General features: G+C 37.4%; 1 protein-coding gene across 2 annotated transcripts in view; it reads left to right on the top strand.

Moving 5' to 3' along the window:
- LOC149539185 (hydrolase family protein / HAD-superfamily protein) overlaps nt 1-17,016 on the top strand; it is a 193,216-nt gene that overhangs the window by 134,880 nt on the left and 41,320 nt on the right. The gene's annotated exons all lie outside the window — the stretch shown is intronic.

Here is a 17,016-nt window from a genome sequence, read left to right as displayed (position 1 = left end):
TCTATTTTAAAAAATGTATATGAGCATTTTTCTGTGCTATGGTTGGTTTTCCTAGATTTAGGCTTTTATTACCAGTTAGTGGTGATCAGCAATTTCTGGTTACATCATTCTGTTATTTGCATTTTGTTTTGAAACTAGTAAAATAAAGTGGCAGGTCCAAATAGAGAGATAAAAGATTGCAAAATAATTGTAAAATAAATAGCTTTTGTTTGCTAGGTGAGGGGGTTATTTGGGATAAATGTGAAGCTTACGAAATCATGTCCCTTTGGTCATTAGCTTGGACAAACCACTGTAGCTGCAATCAATACAGGGAAATAATTCACACGATTGTACCCACCCTCCACTAGATCAACCTTGAGAGATCCTCTAATGGAAATGGCAACAGCCTCTTTGAAGATTATCTCTTATGCCACAGATTAAGAGCTGCCAAAACTCCACCAACCATGACCTCTATCATTACCCATTCGGCAGCCTTAATCAATGTTGAAATCTATTTGCACAATATGAATGTTTCTACTAATTGATCTCCTCTGGGTATTGGTAATTCACATTTCATATCTGATTGGTCAGTTAGGTGACAACACTTAGCTTGGGACACCATTGCTGCTTGGTTTACTTGGAACCCGAGCCTTCTTTCTTTCAACATTGTGGCTCTGCTCACTTTTGTGAGCATGACTGAGCCCCATTTGGATGACATGGTTTTACTACATTGTCCCTAGACCACAAGTGAAGTGAGTGCCTTGATTCCTTCTAAAATATTCTAGCTTGGCCTTTTAGCCTTGGAGATGTAAGCATTTTAAGTTGCACATGTCAGTGCAACTCAACTAGAACACGTAGTAAAATTGCTCTTTTTAAATTAGAAGGGGAAGCTCCTTGTAAAACAAAATGTGCGAAATATTGTCATTGATGTCAAGAGCACTCAAATATATTATTAGAACTTGCTATTGATGTCAAAGCATATTGTTGAAGAGTACTCATTAATCTAGAAGTTTTTTGAGAGACTAATGATCAGTTGGCATAAGAAAGATGGTCCAGAGTCCAGATACTTCAAAGAAAATGGGAGTTGATGAATATTAATAGAAGCAACTACATGATCATGTCATAAAGTATAAGCAGTGGAGAACAAGCCATTAATGTAAGAGATCAGGGACTACGCCATACTTGATTGGTCTCTAGAGTGTTTTCATTGACTTATGTTTTGGTGATGCCTACCAAAAAGTTGTGAGGCCGCAATTTACAAGCTCCTAAAGGAGCGCAGGATTAAAAAACTACTATATGAATGTTTGCCAATTGCTTGCTTGTCGTTGACTATACTTTTATACAGAAAGTGATTAACAAGAATGAAATTGGCGACTAATTAACTAGAGAAGGTAAAGATAAATTGAAGAAGGTTGGCTTTCTGTGAGACAGAGAGCAGTGGACTAAGATTAAAGAAACAATGGAACCTGGCGCAGTTTAGAAAGGCATCAATATTCATCCATGAGGTGGCAATATTAAAGAAGTTGCTTTAATTAATAATGATCATTATGCACAGCAATATAATATACTATACAAAAAGTAATACACACGCACATAGACACACACACACACACATACTAGAAGTTATCCAATATGATATACTCCTCTGACTTATATGGTGGAAGATTTATCCCTCTGACTTATATGATCTCTGTATATAGCTGTGTGCATCAGGAGCCCTCTGAACTTAACGGAGAAGAGGAGAAGCATGATCCAACATGGAAATTGTGGTGCGGCATATATATTTATGTGTTGTTTATATTGTCTGAAGGAAATAGTTAATTGTAAATTGCTGTCATCAATCTAAATCATGTGCAAGTATTTTCTATATGGTGTAAAAGGCCAGGAGAAGAGTATGGGTTGAAGTCTATTTGTCGATTCGTAATACATATAAATTTAATAAGATATATCGACCTTTTTGTCAAGATTATATAAACAGCAATTTACTTGAGTAGTGAGTATATTTGCCAGAATATGACAGTTGCAATTGCATATGGTCGTTTATCAAGTGAGGACAAAGCAGTGGTGGAGGTCCAAGTGTTTGGATGCAATCTTATCCCAAGTTTTAAGTGTCAAAACAGAGATCTCATTGTCTAAAGCTGATGGAGTTATTAGCAGCAACGTTTTGAGACAAATCAGGGAAAGAGAAAACAGATGCCAGCAAACAAACAGAAATTAGAGAAATCTAGCCTGATACTTGGAAAGATTTGATTAATAAAATAATAGATAATCTTATCGAAGGCACTGTTTTCACTGAGAAATAGACAATTAAGATTTTGGAAATGTTTGATTATAATATATTGATGATAATTTGTAACTTAACACATCTTAAAAACTGCGACTATAATAAATGAAAAAGTGCAATCCATAGAGACTTGTGACTATTTGGAGAGGCATGTTCTCTGTAGAAGAATTAAATTATAAATATCATTTGAAGTGTAGTATCTTCATGTATGTGAAGAATATTTATTATATATATACATCAATATATGAAGACTTTAAAAGAAGATTTATGAAGATGTGAAGCATATATTGAAGAAATCTCCAATTGTAGATCTCAGTAGAATGGTGTATGTAGAATAAAAGGTCATCTATAAGCAGAATCACAGGGAAATATACGAGCAGATATATAGAGGAAGTTTATATGTGCACATCTATGAAATTCCTCGGAACAGATCTGAGAAGTATTAATGAAAAATCTCATTAATACTTATTAAGAATTAACGAGTAGACTTATAAAGAATTAAATAGTAGATTGGTGAGTATGTATGTATGAAGTTTTAAACAAAAGGGATATATATGCAGATTTGAAAGATATAATGTCCATTATCTGTTGAAGAAGCAACATTGAAGGTGGAGCCATAATTCTAAAGTTGGTGCTTAGTAGTTGAGTTTGGTGCCTCCAATAGGATGGTGCCTACAAATTGTGGTCGTTGGTGTCTACAAACATTGTTAAAGAAGAAATATATAAAAACAACTATTTTTTCATGGTTTTCTCCTGCATTGGGTATCCTTGTAAACATTGTGTTAGTTGTTTACGGCTAAGGGTAACAAGTTTAAGGCATACAAAATAAATAGCAAGGAAAATTATTTAGTATAACATAATGTAGTATTAACATAGTATCAAAGAACTCACGAACTTCTTTATTAATCTCAACAAATGTTTACCTCATGTATTCAGACTCACAACAACAACATTACTTCTTTTTTCACAATGATGATGATTGCATACAAGTGCTGAAGCGTTGTAATGACGAATTGTCATGACCAACCAACTACCCAAACTGTTTGCCCCTTTGGACACACTAATACCATGTTAACACCTATTTTACTGACATCATCCCCCCAAAAAAGAAAATCGTTTATCGACAACACACAACAAAAATTAGACACTAAAAACAAAATATGATTGAGGGTGCTAAGAAAGCGTCCTCGATGAAGAGGGTGCCAGTGGTGGTGTAGGTGCTACTAGATGATCTCTCAACTCGTACACCAAATCCATCCTCGGCTTCAGGTCAAGCTCAAGCAACATGTGTCGCTTCATGGCTGTCTTAATCATAAAAGAAGCCTCAAGAACCCCCTTGTCCTCTTTTTGTGGCTTCCAAGGCACTAGCAAGGCAGCTCTCAAGTGTAGCTCTCTGTGTCATCTCCTCCTTCAACTGAGTTTCTATGGCTGCCTTCTTTGTCAATAGCACCTCCCTACCAATTGCTCATGCAAACCTCTCCTAAGTCAACTCCTGTCTATGCTGCTCCTCAATCAATTAAAAGCGGGATGCCAACTCCTCCTTGGCTGTGACCTATACTAATTACTGAGCCTTAGCCCCAGATACTACATGTTGAGACTGTCAAGTAGATATTGAACTTGACTCTCCCTATTCCAGGAATCTCCCCAACCCTCTAAAATTCTCCAACTGTCCATCATCTAAAGAGTCTATGGCTGACCACTCCTGAGCCTCAAAACATTGATGTAACTCCTACTTGTAGCTCGTCCTAAAAAACTCCAACAAGGCCTCTACCTGCCCCTCAACCACCAACTTGCCTTGTGACTGTGTAGAGGTTGCTATGCGCCTTGCTCTTGCCACCATCTCTTCAATGTACTTCTCGGCATTACCAAGACCCTTTAGAGGCTCTGGTAGGCCTACCTCAAGTGTCATTGTCAACTATGCCATCGATGCACTCTCCTCCAACTGCTTGACTATAGGTATACTGGCCTCTATCTACTGTATTGGTGAAGTACTGCCTCTAAATCCACTATCTCTGACAATACCTTGTGTCAAGGATATAGGACTATTGGACTAACTGCCAATGGTTCCCTTTGGGATTTGTGACATGGATTAACCGACTTTTATGCTTTATAAGTCTAGTGGTTGTATCGAGCATTGACAATTCAATCTTTTGGTGCAACAACAACCCTAGCTTGTAAGAAGTGGCATCAGAGCTTGGTCAATCACATCCATCATTTGCATGGGAACCATCTAAACTGCCTCTGCCTCACCATTCAGTACCAAATCTCCTGCCTGCTCAACTAGGGCTATAATGAACTTTTCCACAATTTACTTCATTACGACTATATCTCTAATAGACTCCACTATTGACTCTGCCATACGTACAACTGGCTCTGTAGCTAGTAACATACTAACTAGCATCCTTTATTGGTTGAACCTTGGAATGGGCGTAGTGGTCATCACTCTTGGAGTGGTTGTCATTTGAGGAGTAAAGTAGGCTTCCGAGTGTTGTGGAGACACATAAAGAACGAGGCCAATTGTTAAGCCAACTAGTGTTGATGTGGACGCTGAACCACCATCTCTACCTCCACCGCCTGGTTGTCCCCAGACTCTTTGGTGCTCTCGCTAGTCTCCTCCTGACCACCATCAATGTCTCCCTTTGACTCAGAGTCAAAAAATACTTGGCCCTTCTGGTTTTGTCCAGCATGCACACTACCAACATCTCAATGCCTCCAATAAAATATGGGAGGCTTTCTTGGTGCCAACATAACCCTTGCATTTCACTTCTAACTCACCAAGTGGAATCCACACTCATGTAGTATCCAAGAATAGGCGAGTTGCATAATGTGGCATATAAAAGGTTCAATGTTGAAGAGTAAGAAACTCATACATTCAGTCTAACAACAGGGATGCCCAATCATACACCAACCCATTCATGACCAAAATCCGTGGGAGAGTAGTATTTGAGGCTTGACTAGAACTAGTGAGTTTTCTCTTCACCATGTCCATAAGGCAGTATCGTGGTCCTTCAACAGTGTATGACTTCTTCATCCCACAGCTTTTGGAGACACTAGCTATAGAGTCCATCCTTGTTGGTGCGAGTTTGTGAGACCAATCATATCAAATGTTTCTTCTCATTGCAAGTCATCTTCTTCACCTTCAAGTTAATTTTCTTTACATTCCTAGTAGGAATACCAAGAACCTATGTGAATTCGGTGGCCATGAAGGATACGTTGAGATTATACCAAAGATACTCAAAAGAACTACTTTGTGTAAATTTGTCGAAGGTCTTGACCAACATGCAAATGGCACCCTCAAAATCCTAGATGTAGAAAACAATCATTTGTATGGCCTAGTGAACTTTAGGCCTCTTGATACTTTACTTCACCAAGTTGGCATTTGATGTTTCTTGCCACCATTTTCTACAATCCTATCTATTGAGTCCTTCAAAAAATTACATTTTGCACTATTACATGCTCTTGTTGCGTGTGAGATTTCCCTAACACCTTTGGCCTTTATTTATTTTTCCTTGAGTTTGTATCCATTCTTCCTGCAATTTTAACACCAAAGGGTAATGTTCTTGCATCCTTGTTCATTCCCGAAGAACTACCTGAGGTCTTTTGGAATCATTTTTTCTCATCCTTCTTTTTGGGATCCATCAATAATTGTTGACCCTTTATTGTTTTGTATAATATGGAGAAAAATAGTTGGGGAATGTTTGCCAACTCTGTCCTTTGTAAATTCTATCGACTGAATCACAAATTTCTATTGCAGCCGTATACTTGTATATCATCCCTTATCTTTGTTCATTCGTGCAGGCCCTATTCCAAGTGCTACTTTGACCCATGCAATATTCATACCTTGTGCCTTTAAGTGCCATGCTTTGAGAATGGTTTCTTGCTATATGACCCAATTCCTCCTTCCTTGCACAACTTGTTTTGTATGCCTTTCACATCATCTTCTTGTGTGGTTATGTGGTTGCGTGTAGTGTTTACATCATACAAGTGATGTGGCTGTACGGCCTAGCCAAACTTCGACCCTTTTCTCCACACAATTGCTGCTTGGTGGTGCTTTGTGTGGTGTTATGCTCGATAATATTGTAGGTCGAATGAGTTATTCCCTAACATTGCTACTCTTTTCCTTTTTGGCCTTTCTCCTTTCGAAAACCATGAAAATCACCATGTGATGATGTTTAAGTCTTCTTGTGGTCCTTTATGATCACCACACAGCTCTTCATCCATTCTCCTTTCGTTTTTGTGTGGTGTTGTTCGTACCAACCCATGTGGTGGATGGGTATTCCATGTGGTGCCCGTCGTATGAGATCACCGCAGGGTGGTCTATTGTATGGTGACCACCGTACAGGGTCCATTGTTCGCATAGTGACTTCTTTTTTATTCTTTTTCTTTTAAGTTTATTCTTTTTTCTTTTAATGTTTTTAATCTTTAATTTTTTGTTTTCTAATTTTACCTTATCTAATGACTTCCACTAGCTCAAGTCATCTTTTCTTCCACTTTTACCTTCCATGGTAGGGTTTCAACTTGGATCCGTTGACTGCATTAGGGATCTCCCGTCCATTTAGTGTCCACAACTTAATTGCTCCATTTCCTCCGAGTGCTCTTACCTTGTATGTACCAAGCCTGTTGACCTTATATTTTCTTGGTTTAGTCTCATTCCTTCCATTATATTTCAGTACAGGTTGGCCAAGAGTGAGCCGTACTCACCTTAAGTGTTTGTCATGCCACGCCTTCCTTCTCTGTTGGGCAACCTCCATTTCCCACAATGCCATAATTCGATGCTCATCCAATTTAGTGAAGGTATATAACCTTTCCCAAAGGCTTTCCATATCCTCGAGCCTATTTTTAATTGTGATCCTCAAGCTCAACACCATGAATTTGGCACAGACAACAACTTCCTGACTGTAGATTAATTGAAATGGTGTCTGGCTTTTGGTGATTTTATACGTTATGTAGTATGCCCATAGCATCAACAAAATCTTCTCTTTACAATCGTCTTGCTCTACCCTGTGTGATTTATAGATCACAAACACCAATGTCTTATTTGTGGCTTTTTCTTAGCCATTTGCTTACAGGTAATATGGACTCGTCAAGGAATGGAAGATCTTGAACTTCGTGGTCAACAATCGTATGACATGTTTCATGAAGTGCCCCCCTTGGTCACTTTTTAGTTGTATTGAAATCCCATACCTTGTTATAATTTGTTCATAAATGTACCTTGGTGTGATTAGTGCGAAGTTGTCGGGTGGGGCCCATGCCTCTACCCACTTGGTAAGGTACTCTGTTGACAACACGATGTATCTACATCTCTTTACTTTGTTATCCTTTAGTGACCCAATGAAGTCAAGTCCCCATATTTCAAATAATTTCTGCCTGTAAGGGACTCAAGGGCATGAAGTTATGCTTTAGTGGTTTTTTGGCCATCTGACACGTGTCACAGCCAACAACCCACTCCTTGACATTGTTGTATAGTGTAGGTCACCACAGAATTGCAAATAGCATTTTCCTTGCTGTCGTGTCAAGTCTCACATGTCTGCTAACCGGACCTTCATGCATTTGTAGAAGCACACTCGTTATTCCTTAGTGGAATGACCCATAATCTTGCAAATGTCACATAAATTTTTCTTTTGGCATGCCATCATGGCGTGGTCCTCTTCCTTACACTCCATACATCATGGATCTTCGTCCTCATTCCTTCTCGTGTTTTCCTTCATGGACTTGGAACTCCCACATCATTCTTAGCATGTCCTTTTGGAGTGCTTATACTTTCTTACTTGATTCCTTGTCATTGCTTTGTGCAGAGGAATTGTCATCCTAAAATGATGACTTGTGCTTCTTCTTTTTAGCCATCTTGCTCTTACTTTCTAGGTCCATTTCTCAATTGTACGCATCTGCATACAATTGTAGGGGCATAATTTTTGTTTTCTTCTTTAGTAAGGGTCTCAACCCTTGAATGAACCACCCTATTACTTGGTTGGCTGCGCATTTTCCCAACACGTCTTTCAATTTCTGACCGTATGCTTGCATAGTCTCCTTTGTAATGTCCCAATCTTTGGTGCGTCTCTACAGTTGATTGAGTTTGTTCATCATAGTGACCCTCGTGAGCTAACAGTGGGACTTGAGGGTTTCAGTTGTGGATCTACAATTTTTAGTAAACCTAATTCGGGCAGTTGCCATATTTGGCAGTGTAGATGATGGCGCTGGCAGTCGGTCATCAGCTGCACTAGATGGGGCTATTTGTTGCTTGAGCTCATATTTATTAATTAATTACTAAAGCTCATATTATTTTAATGGCACTTTATTATTATTATATGTTATAAAGTGATGTTTTGTTGGTGAAGCTTCTTAAGTGGAGTTCATTTGGGAAACAAATGCCTTTTGGAGATTATAAATATGAGCTCATTGTGAAGGAAAAATCATCCAATTGTCTATTTTTATTTTGTTGTCTTGTGAAGGTTTCTCCGAGTTGAGAGTTTCATTCCCATGTTGAAGTATAAGGGTTTGGTCTGAGGTAATTCTCCATTGCTGAAGTGTGGTGGAGATGGGAGTTTGTATATTCTGAGGGATGACTTGTGACTTCTTCTGCTATTCGCACAGTGCCTGAGAAGTTAATCATTTGATGTTGTTGTGAATTTCCATTTGCTGTTGCTAAAGGGGTTTGGTGTTATCAATTTAGATTTAAAGCAATTTGTATCTGAGTATTGGGTGCTAAATATCATGGTGTTAGAAGGGTGAAAATTTGGTGTTCAGTCTACCATATAGTTGGGCGATTGGAATTGCCTGTCTAGTGGTAGAGATATCGGTGCATAGTTGGACGTGTTTGCATTTGCATAGACAATTGGGTCTTTATTTTGGTGCCGATGTGGCAGGGATTTGGCATTTACTTGGAAATATTCACCATGGGGGAAAAATTGTTGTTATCATTGGCCTTGAATTGGGTGTTCATTTGCTACATATCAGCTTGCAATCTAAATGTCTTTATTCTGGCCTGCGCGTGACTCCGTGGGGGTGCTTAACAAATATTAGCAGCGTTCTTTCTATTTGAGATAGTTGTGATTTAGTGGATTGTGGGTCTGTTGGAAATGCCCATATATTGGGAATTAACAGGTTCATTTCTTGTTTGTAATTGCTTCCATAATAATAGAAGAATAATTTGTGGAAAATTTAAAATAAATAATCCAAGGAATTTAGTTAATTATATTGAAATGTTCTCTATGCAAAAAATAATTGACTAGGCTGAAAGCTCAATCATACATTGGCATTATTTCTTTCACATTCAATTATGGAGTTCACTGTGCAAACACTTTTCTGCTTTACCAGTCCATTCATATTTGTGATCATTGGCTTGGTAATAATTGATTTTTTATCCAAATTTTGAGTATGTACTTTCAAGTTGAAGAGGTTGCTTACTATAGACTTCCAAAAAAATCCATATTATTTCGCATTATAGTAGAGGGAGCAAGTAGGGTTATTTCATCCTTTGCCTCTTTGATGCTATAAATTTCTTCTATTATCATCTCAGAGCAATTGGAACTCAATTTGGAACTCCTTTAAATCTTCCCACAAGATGACTTTAGTTTTATCCACATGTGAGCACAGATCTATTGCTACTCCACTCAACGTGGCATGTAATTGCTTGGCTCACTCATCTTGGTCTATCACCTCATTGGCAGACCAGACGGTTTCACAAGTTTTACAATGGTTCATGGGGTCTTCCTTCTCATTGCTTTTGAATTTTGGTAACTTCTGTTTTTGAGACATGAGTACAGATTTTGTTACTACCAATGTATTATGGTTTTTGGAAACGTATGCATTAGAACAATATAGGTTACTTTGGCTACCATGCCCCTACATCCCTTTGACACTCGTGGCTACACTATATCCCTTGCACCATCATCCTCAGCCTCTTCTTCTCCCTCTCGGACCTTGCGTGTTTCATCCCTCGGTATGAGAGTGAGGTTTCTCAACTAGCTTCTAGCATCTTGCAATAATCTATTGTGGTTTGTCTTCACCGTTTACTTCCTCACCTTTTGTATGGTACTTTGTACCATACTTTGCAAGTCACGTCTCCAATTTGTCTCCTTCATCTCTCTTCGCTTATTCTCCTCCAACCTTCAGAGAATTCGCTGAGACTTCCTCATGTGAGTTTTGCGATGCCAAGAATGCCTGTGCCAACAATCCTGGGAGCTTGCTCATCAATCGATCCATTGCAAAGCTCACTCCTACAGAGTGCCACATTGTGCTTTTGGGGACATGTTCTTTCACAACCTCTCTTCGATAAAACTGGGTTTCTATCGATGCTTGTAGCAATGAGATGAAGTAAGACTTCAGTGCTCTTTCTCCCTCAGACAACACTTGAAATGTATTGTCCTTGTTGTGGTTACTTTCTTCGTTGATAGTTTGTCTTATTGCGCGTCCTTCACCATGTACCACTTTCACTTCTAGATTCTTTTAAGGGCAGTTATGCCAAATGTTTACCTCTATGGGTAACAAGTTTAGGACACACAAAAGAAATAGTTGGAAATGTAATTAAATGCAACCAAAGAACTTGCCAACTTCTTTATTAATCTCAATAAATGTGTACCTTCATGTATTCACACTGACAACAAAAACATTACTTGTTCATTCACAATGATGATGTTTGGATACAAGTTCATAGAATATAAAGTGCCAAAGGGTTGCGATGATGAGCCGTTGCGACCAACCAACTATTGAAACTGCGCACCCCTTCAGACATAGTAATTCGATGCTAACTTTTTTACCAACAACATTATTGTGTTCTCATTTGCATAGTTTTCAATTTTAGTAATTGCTGCTATTGTGATGGATAAAGTTCAAATTGGTAAAATTCATTGTTATACTGATTCACCCTAGCACCGGGCCCCCTTCATTAGTAAAATTCATTGTTATACTGACTCTTAGTATAACTATATGCTCTTCATAGAAACCACCCTACTATAAAAAATATGTACTTGTAACATATAATATTTACAATTTTTTTTGTTTCTTCAATCTTCATATTGAATAAATTAGTATCTTATTTGGGTTTTCCTAGGGTGAAGGGTTGAGTTGCTCTTTCAACACAAGGCAAAAGATTCAATTTCTTTGATTTAAAATAAATTCTCAAAACTAAATGCTCGAGTTATTTAGCTATAAGCAAAGAGTAATCATTTCAAGTACAGTATAACAATTTAATTGGCTAAAACACATAAGACATAAACTTGACAATTGCAATGAAAGCTATAACTATCGGCCTAATGGCTACTTTCAATAATAATTATGTTTAAATTTATAAAAGCACATTAACATCAAGGGAAACACTTAAATGGGAATTTAGAAGTGAAATAGGTATGCTCAATTCTGTAATTGGAAAACTCAGACTCAATATACCTCATGAATCAGAATTTAAAAAAAAAAACTTAAGACTTGGCCAAAACTTGGGGGAAAAACTCAACAATAACTTGGCAATTTTATTAAACATTTCAAACTACATAAATTTTTAAAAATATTCTTCAAAAGAACACATAATTGAATTTGTATATTGATCCCATCAGGTGCAAATCAAATTCAAAGTTCAATACATATTATAGACCAAAAAATGAGCTCAACCGTTGAATAGGTATGAACTTCAAGTTTCAATTTTTTTATAAATCATTGTGTTATCGATCCCAAATTTGTAGAACATATACTGATTCAAGATATCCACCATATTTCAATCAAAATTTTGAGTTAAATACATAGCAATTAAAACTTAGCTGATTTATAGAGAATCATTTACCAAAAAACAAGTACGACATCTAAATAAAAATTGGTTTAATACATATAAAATCAAAATCCATGCCACTATTGACCCATGGTTGCAATTGTTGGGAGTTCCATCAAGGCCTAGTTAGTTGAGTCTCATGGGCTCCTTCAAGAAGCCACAACGATGATGAGGGATGGTGTAGAACACATAATAGGAGATGGGAAAGTATGTATTATAGTAGAGGATCACTTTCACTAGACAATGAATCCTGATGTAGTAAAGCCCATTTTAGTGCAAGCTTCTATAATGTCCCCTAGTGATTTGTATATGAGTAAATTATTTATGTACAACTTAATGTAAAATAATCTAGAACTAAGTTATTTGTGAATCAGGAAACTAAGCTATTTCAATTATATTATTGGATCCAGAAGAATGTTGGGATATAGTGGATTGTGTGAAATCAACATCAATGGCCTTCCTCAAGGTTTCTATGGATCCAAGCTCTTAATCTCATCTTGGAATGACCTAAAGGCAACTTGGTTTCATCTTGGTCAATCCTCAAGGCATCTTATAGGGATGCTGATCCTTAGCCATCAATTAGATTAAATAGAGCTACACTATATCTTGTTCTTTTAATTCAGTACTATAATGAGTATGATATTATGCACCAAATTGATGTTAATAATGGAGGGTGTGTGGGACACTTACCTTGATATTTCTAAGTCAAATTGATGAGTTAGAGCATCTGCTATGTATGCTTATGTTTTGATGTTTGTCTGGTTATACCAGACAGGGATAGTTATTGGTATGGTGATTTCCTTAAACTTGTTGATGGAAAACTCACCGATTCTACTTGAAATTTGTAGAATAGTTGTAGTTGCTCCTTTTATTCTGCATCATCTTTGTTTGTTACCATTCGATGATCTTCTATTGACATCCATCTATTATATATATACTTATGGTCCACTTGAGCAACGCTATTCGAAAGGTGCACCTTTTTGTTAATAGTGGATGGATTCAACCTATTATTAGGTCCTTGTAGGTAAATAGTGGTGATTAGAGGACCTTGTTGAGGGTTTTGACCCCGTTTGGTGGGACTTACTATTTATAGTAAGTCAATGGATGGTTTTGATGAGCTTAGATGAGCTAGAGGTGTTGAATGATACTCGATTTTTTTTTTTGGCTTCTCGTTTGGGCTCCAAGAATTTGGAGGTAGTGACTAATTTTAGTAATTCACTCTATTAGGTTCATTTATTGTCTTTCTTCACCAGTACCATTCATGTGCTATCAGATTTTGATTTTGATGCTTCTTCAATCATTTTCACAAGACGGGTGAGTCATGGTTATTTCTTAATTAAATACACTGAGGTTGCTATTTTTGTTGGTATTCTATACTGGCCACCTTAGTGTCATAGCTCGTTGGAACTAGGCTGAAGAGATTTAAATCTTGGGCATGAGGATAAATGACCTTGTGTGTTAGAGTATCATAATATGGTTGAAAAGGTCATTTTGGAGCCAAAAGGAATTAATAAATTGTATTATTCAAATATGTGCCTAAGTATAAAGCAAAGGGCTTTTAAGCGAAAGGTGTCTTGAAGAAGTCATCTTTATTTATTATAAAAGCAATGGAATTCATTCTATTGCTTATGTTATTTGATAACTTTGTGTTTGGAGAAGAGATTGAAACAAGGGTTTCAACATTGTTGGAGAATTGTGAATTCTTCACCATTCTAGCCCTTTAAATTTGTGAAATACCAAGTGAATTATGTTTTATCTTCTGAGTATTTGATCTGCATTCTTTTTGAGAATTGAATGTGGTGATTTATATCTTTCAATCATACCTACTATTGTATTGGAGGTAGCAGGGTTTTAATTCAGCGTGGGTATTTCTCTGCAAACATTCCATGAGTTTAGTGCCATTTGAAGACCTTTACAGTAGCAATGATCTGCATTTCAAAGTTGCAATTTCGTTCCTTGGATCTGTGTTCCAAGTTTATGTGTTGTGTTTGGTTTGCTAGCAGCGTTCACCATTTACTAGCTGCATATTTCCTACTATTGTACCAGCGTTTCATGCATTGGGTTCTAAATTCTTAACAATAAGGAGAATGTGGTCTATTCTGAGGCTGTGATAAATAGTCTGGGTGTGATGTGACAACTGGAGACTATATTAATTATTGCAGCTCATTTCCAGCTTAAATTTGAATCTCCTATATGATCCAGGTTCTTTATATAATTAATTTGTTGCTAGACGTATGAGCCTTGTCAATATATACTGTTTATCAATTGCAAAATGAAGATAGTGTGCAAGTTAGATTGCATGCCAAATGTTTGTAAAATGCCCTTAGTTGTAGATAGATTTTTGTTTTTCCTAGGATGCATGTGAAGTGTTTGACAATATGATAATTCATTGTCAAAGCTGATTTCAGTCACTCATATGTATGAGAAAGGTTGAAAGCAAGATAGCATATTATCTCTATTACATTGCCAATCAATTTTGCATCATTAGAAATATTCAAAACACCATTTGCAGCATACAAACTCAAAACAAATAAACTGAAACACAGAACAACAGGTGAAGACTTTGTAGGACAATTGTTTGATGGAATGAGAAACATCTAGATTTGAGTTTCCAAAGTTAGATTAACATGAGTTCTTACAATGGTATCATAGCAGTTTCCTGTCATCTTGTGGGGTAGAGATTTTTTTATCATTTTGGTGCTACTGTTTTTATTCGAGTGACCAACACACTTGCAGTAATTTTAATTGTGCAAAAATATAGGAGATCTAGTAAATATGGAAACTAGTTGAACAACAGGGGTAATCTTAGGAAGCAAACAAATGCCCTGATGGAAAGTATGGAAAAACTTAGATAAAATCAGAAAAAAATGGATGCCAGACTTTAAAATCTGGCGACAGCTAGGTATATGGTTTCCATTGTTAAAAGGTCTCCCTCACTGAGAATGCAAGAAGAGAAATTGGAGTTTTTAATAGATGGGGCATCCAAAAGTCTTCACCATGAGTTTTCAATAGCTGGTAGTCATGGTGACGATGAACCTCTGCTTAGTGGGGCAGCCTTTAGGCCATCTTGTGTACATGATGTTGGTGACTCTTCGTAGGGACATACAAATATGACCGATTTGCTATAGGATAGACCCACCGATTTTCAACATCTTGATGAGACCAAAGTTAGTGAGTAGGAAAATAATGATGACATGTTCACTACCGTTGATGGCAACCTCACTCCAATAAGTGGTTATGAAAATGTTAATGACACAGGGTCTGATTCTCAAGATAATGGACTCTTATTTGATCATGTTGATAGTGTTGCTAATAGGTTGAGTGTAGAAGAGATAGTTGACACCACCAATAGTTTAGACCCTCTTGATGAGAGTGTTGTTTTTGAAGGCTGTGAGGAGGATATGAGCATTGACACTTCCATGGATAGGGATGATGGGTGTGATGAGGGTGCAATTGCATTCATCCTTGATATGAATGCAATAGTTACAGATGAAGTGAGTGCATCAGTAGAGGACTAAAAAGAGCTTCTTGTTGTACTAGGTTCCCCAATAGTTAGCACACTAATAGATGATGCAGAGCTGGTTATTGAGAGTTTTGATGTGATAGTAGTGGATTCTTCAGAGAGTTGTGTCAGTTCCCAACACTACACCCGTTTCTTCACAATGCTTGGGCAAGGTATCATCTGATTTGGTGACGAACTCTCATGTGGATTTGTTCCTTTTGCTAGAAACAAATTTATTAGTTCATTTCATATAATTGATAGTGATAGACAGTTGGTAGTGCCACAATTTTTGAATGATCAATTGTGGATTGCAGGGGAGCAAGTTGATGCTTTTGCATATAATTTCTCTATTGTACAAGTCATTTATGGAGTACGTACTTGAGAGTCCAAAATTGTAGGAGGGACCATACAAAGATTTTGAAGGTCATCTCATCTAGGGTTCTCACAGTATTCGACATTTTGTGGGAAAGATTGTAGTGACTTTGGCTACAAGGCTTCCTTGCGGGGATCTTGTGGTTGGGTTTGCTAAGAGGGTTACCCAGGATCCTGCCCAACTAGTTGTTTGGAGTCACAGATTGGGGCTATCTCTTGATTCCTATTATGTTACAGATGAGCCTTTGGCAGAGATTGGGGAATTTTATCGTAATTACATAGTGAAGAGCACTCATCATCTCTCTTTTGACCCATAGGTAGAGGACTTGGTTTCATGTAGGTATTGGTGGGGACCAAATTCATACCATCCTTTATGGGATGGGTTTGCACCATCTGCAGTTTATGGGGTTAGTAGTTGCAAGTTAGTAGCAGGCTACATGCAGAGTCAACATATCCATGATAGTTTCGTAGATGATGGATATCTGGGTTACGGTTTAAATGCTTTTGGGAGTACTAGTGTCTGTTGCACAAATAGACTTCGTACTTGTGGCAGATTGGTAGGGTGTGCAAGGAGGCGATCTAGCATATGATATTGGATATGCATATTCCTTGTTGTGGATGGATGTGAGTTTCGTCTCTATTGGGATATAGGTGGAGATAGGATTGGCATGACAAATTGGGTGAGTCACCATTGTTTGAATGGTGATAATATATACAGGATAGCTTTGTGGATAGAGTTATCGTCACAGGAGTTTGCATGTGATGCTGGGGACATTATATATATTTGTCCTTGGGATCCGTGTGGATCATTGTGTTTCTTTGATTCCTATGATTGCTTGAGGACATGCAATCTTGGGGAGGGAGGATTGTAATGTCCTGTTTTTTAGCATGACCATGATAGTGGATGGATTTATCTTATTATTGAGTCCCTATAGGCTAATATTGGTGATTAGATGACCCTTGTAGTATGTAATAAATTAATGCTATAGTTAGAGCTAGTTAAGCTTTGTTGGGAAAGGGTAGTTAAGATGCGAGGGGGTGCATCCATTGGTTTTCCCAATCAACCATCCATTATATAAGAACTATGGAATATGGATGATGTACTCTTATTTTTGGTAATCA

The sequence above is a fragment of the Cupressus sempervirens genome, chromosome 9, assembly GCF_028749045.1.
Source record: "Cupressus sempervirens isolate cs-2001-9-10 chromosome 9, ASM2874904v1, whole genome shotgun sequence".
NCBI classification, from domain to species: Eukaryota; Viridiplantae; Streptophyta; class Pinopsida; order Cupressales; family Cupressaceae; genus Cupressus; species Cupressus sempervirens.
Note: the sequence above shows the minus strand (reverse complement) of the source record. Positions and strands in the feature narration are given on the sequence as shown.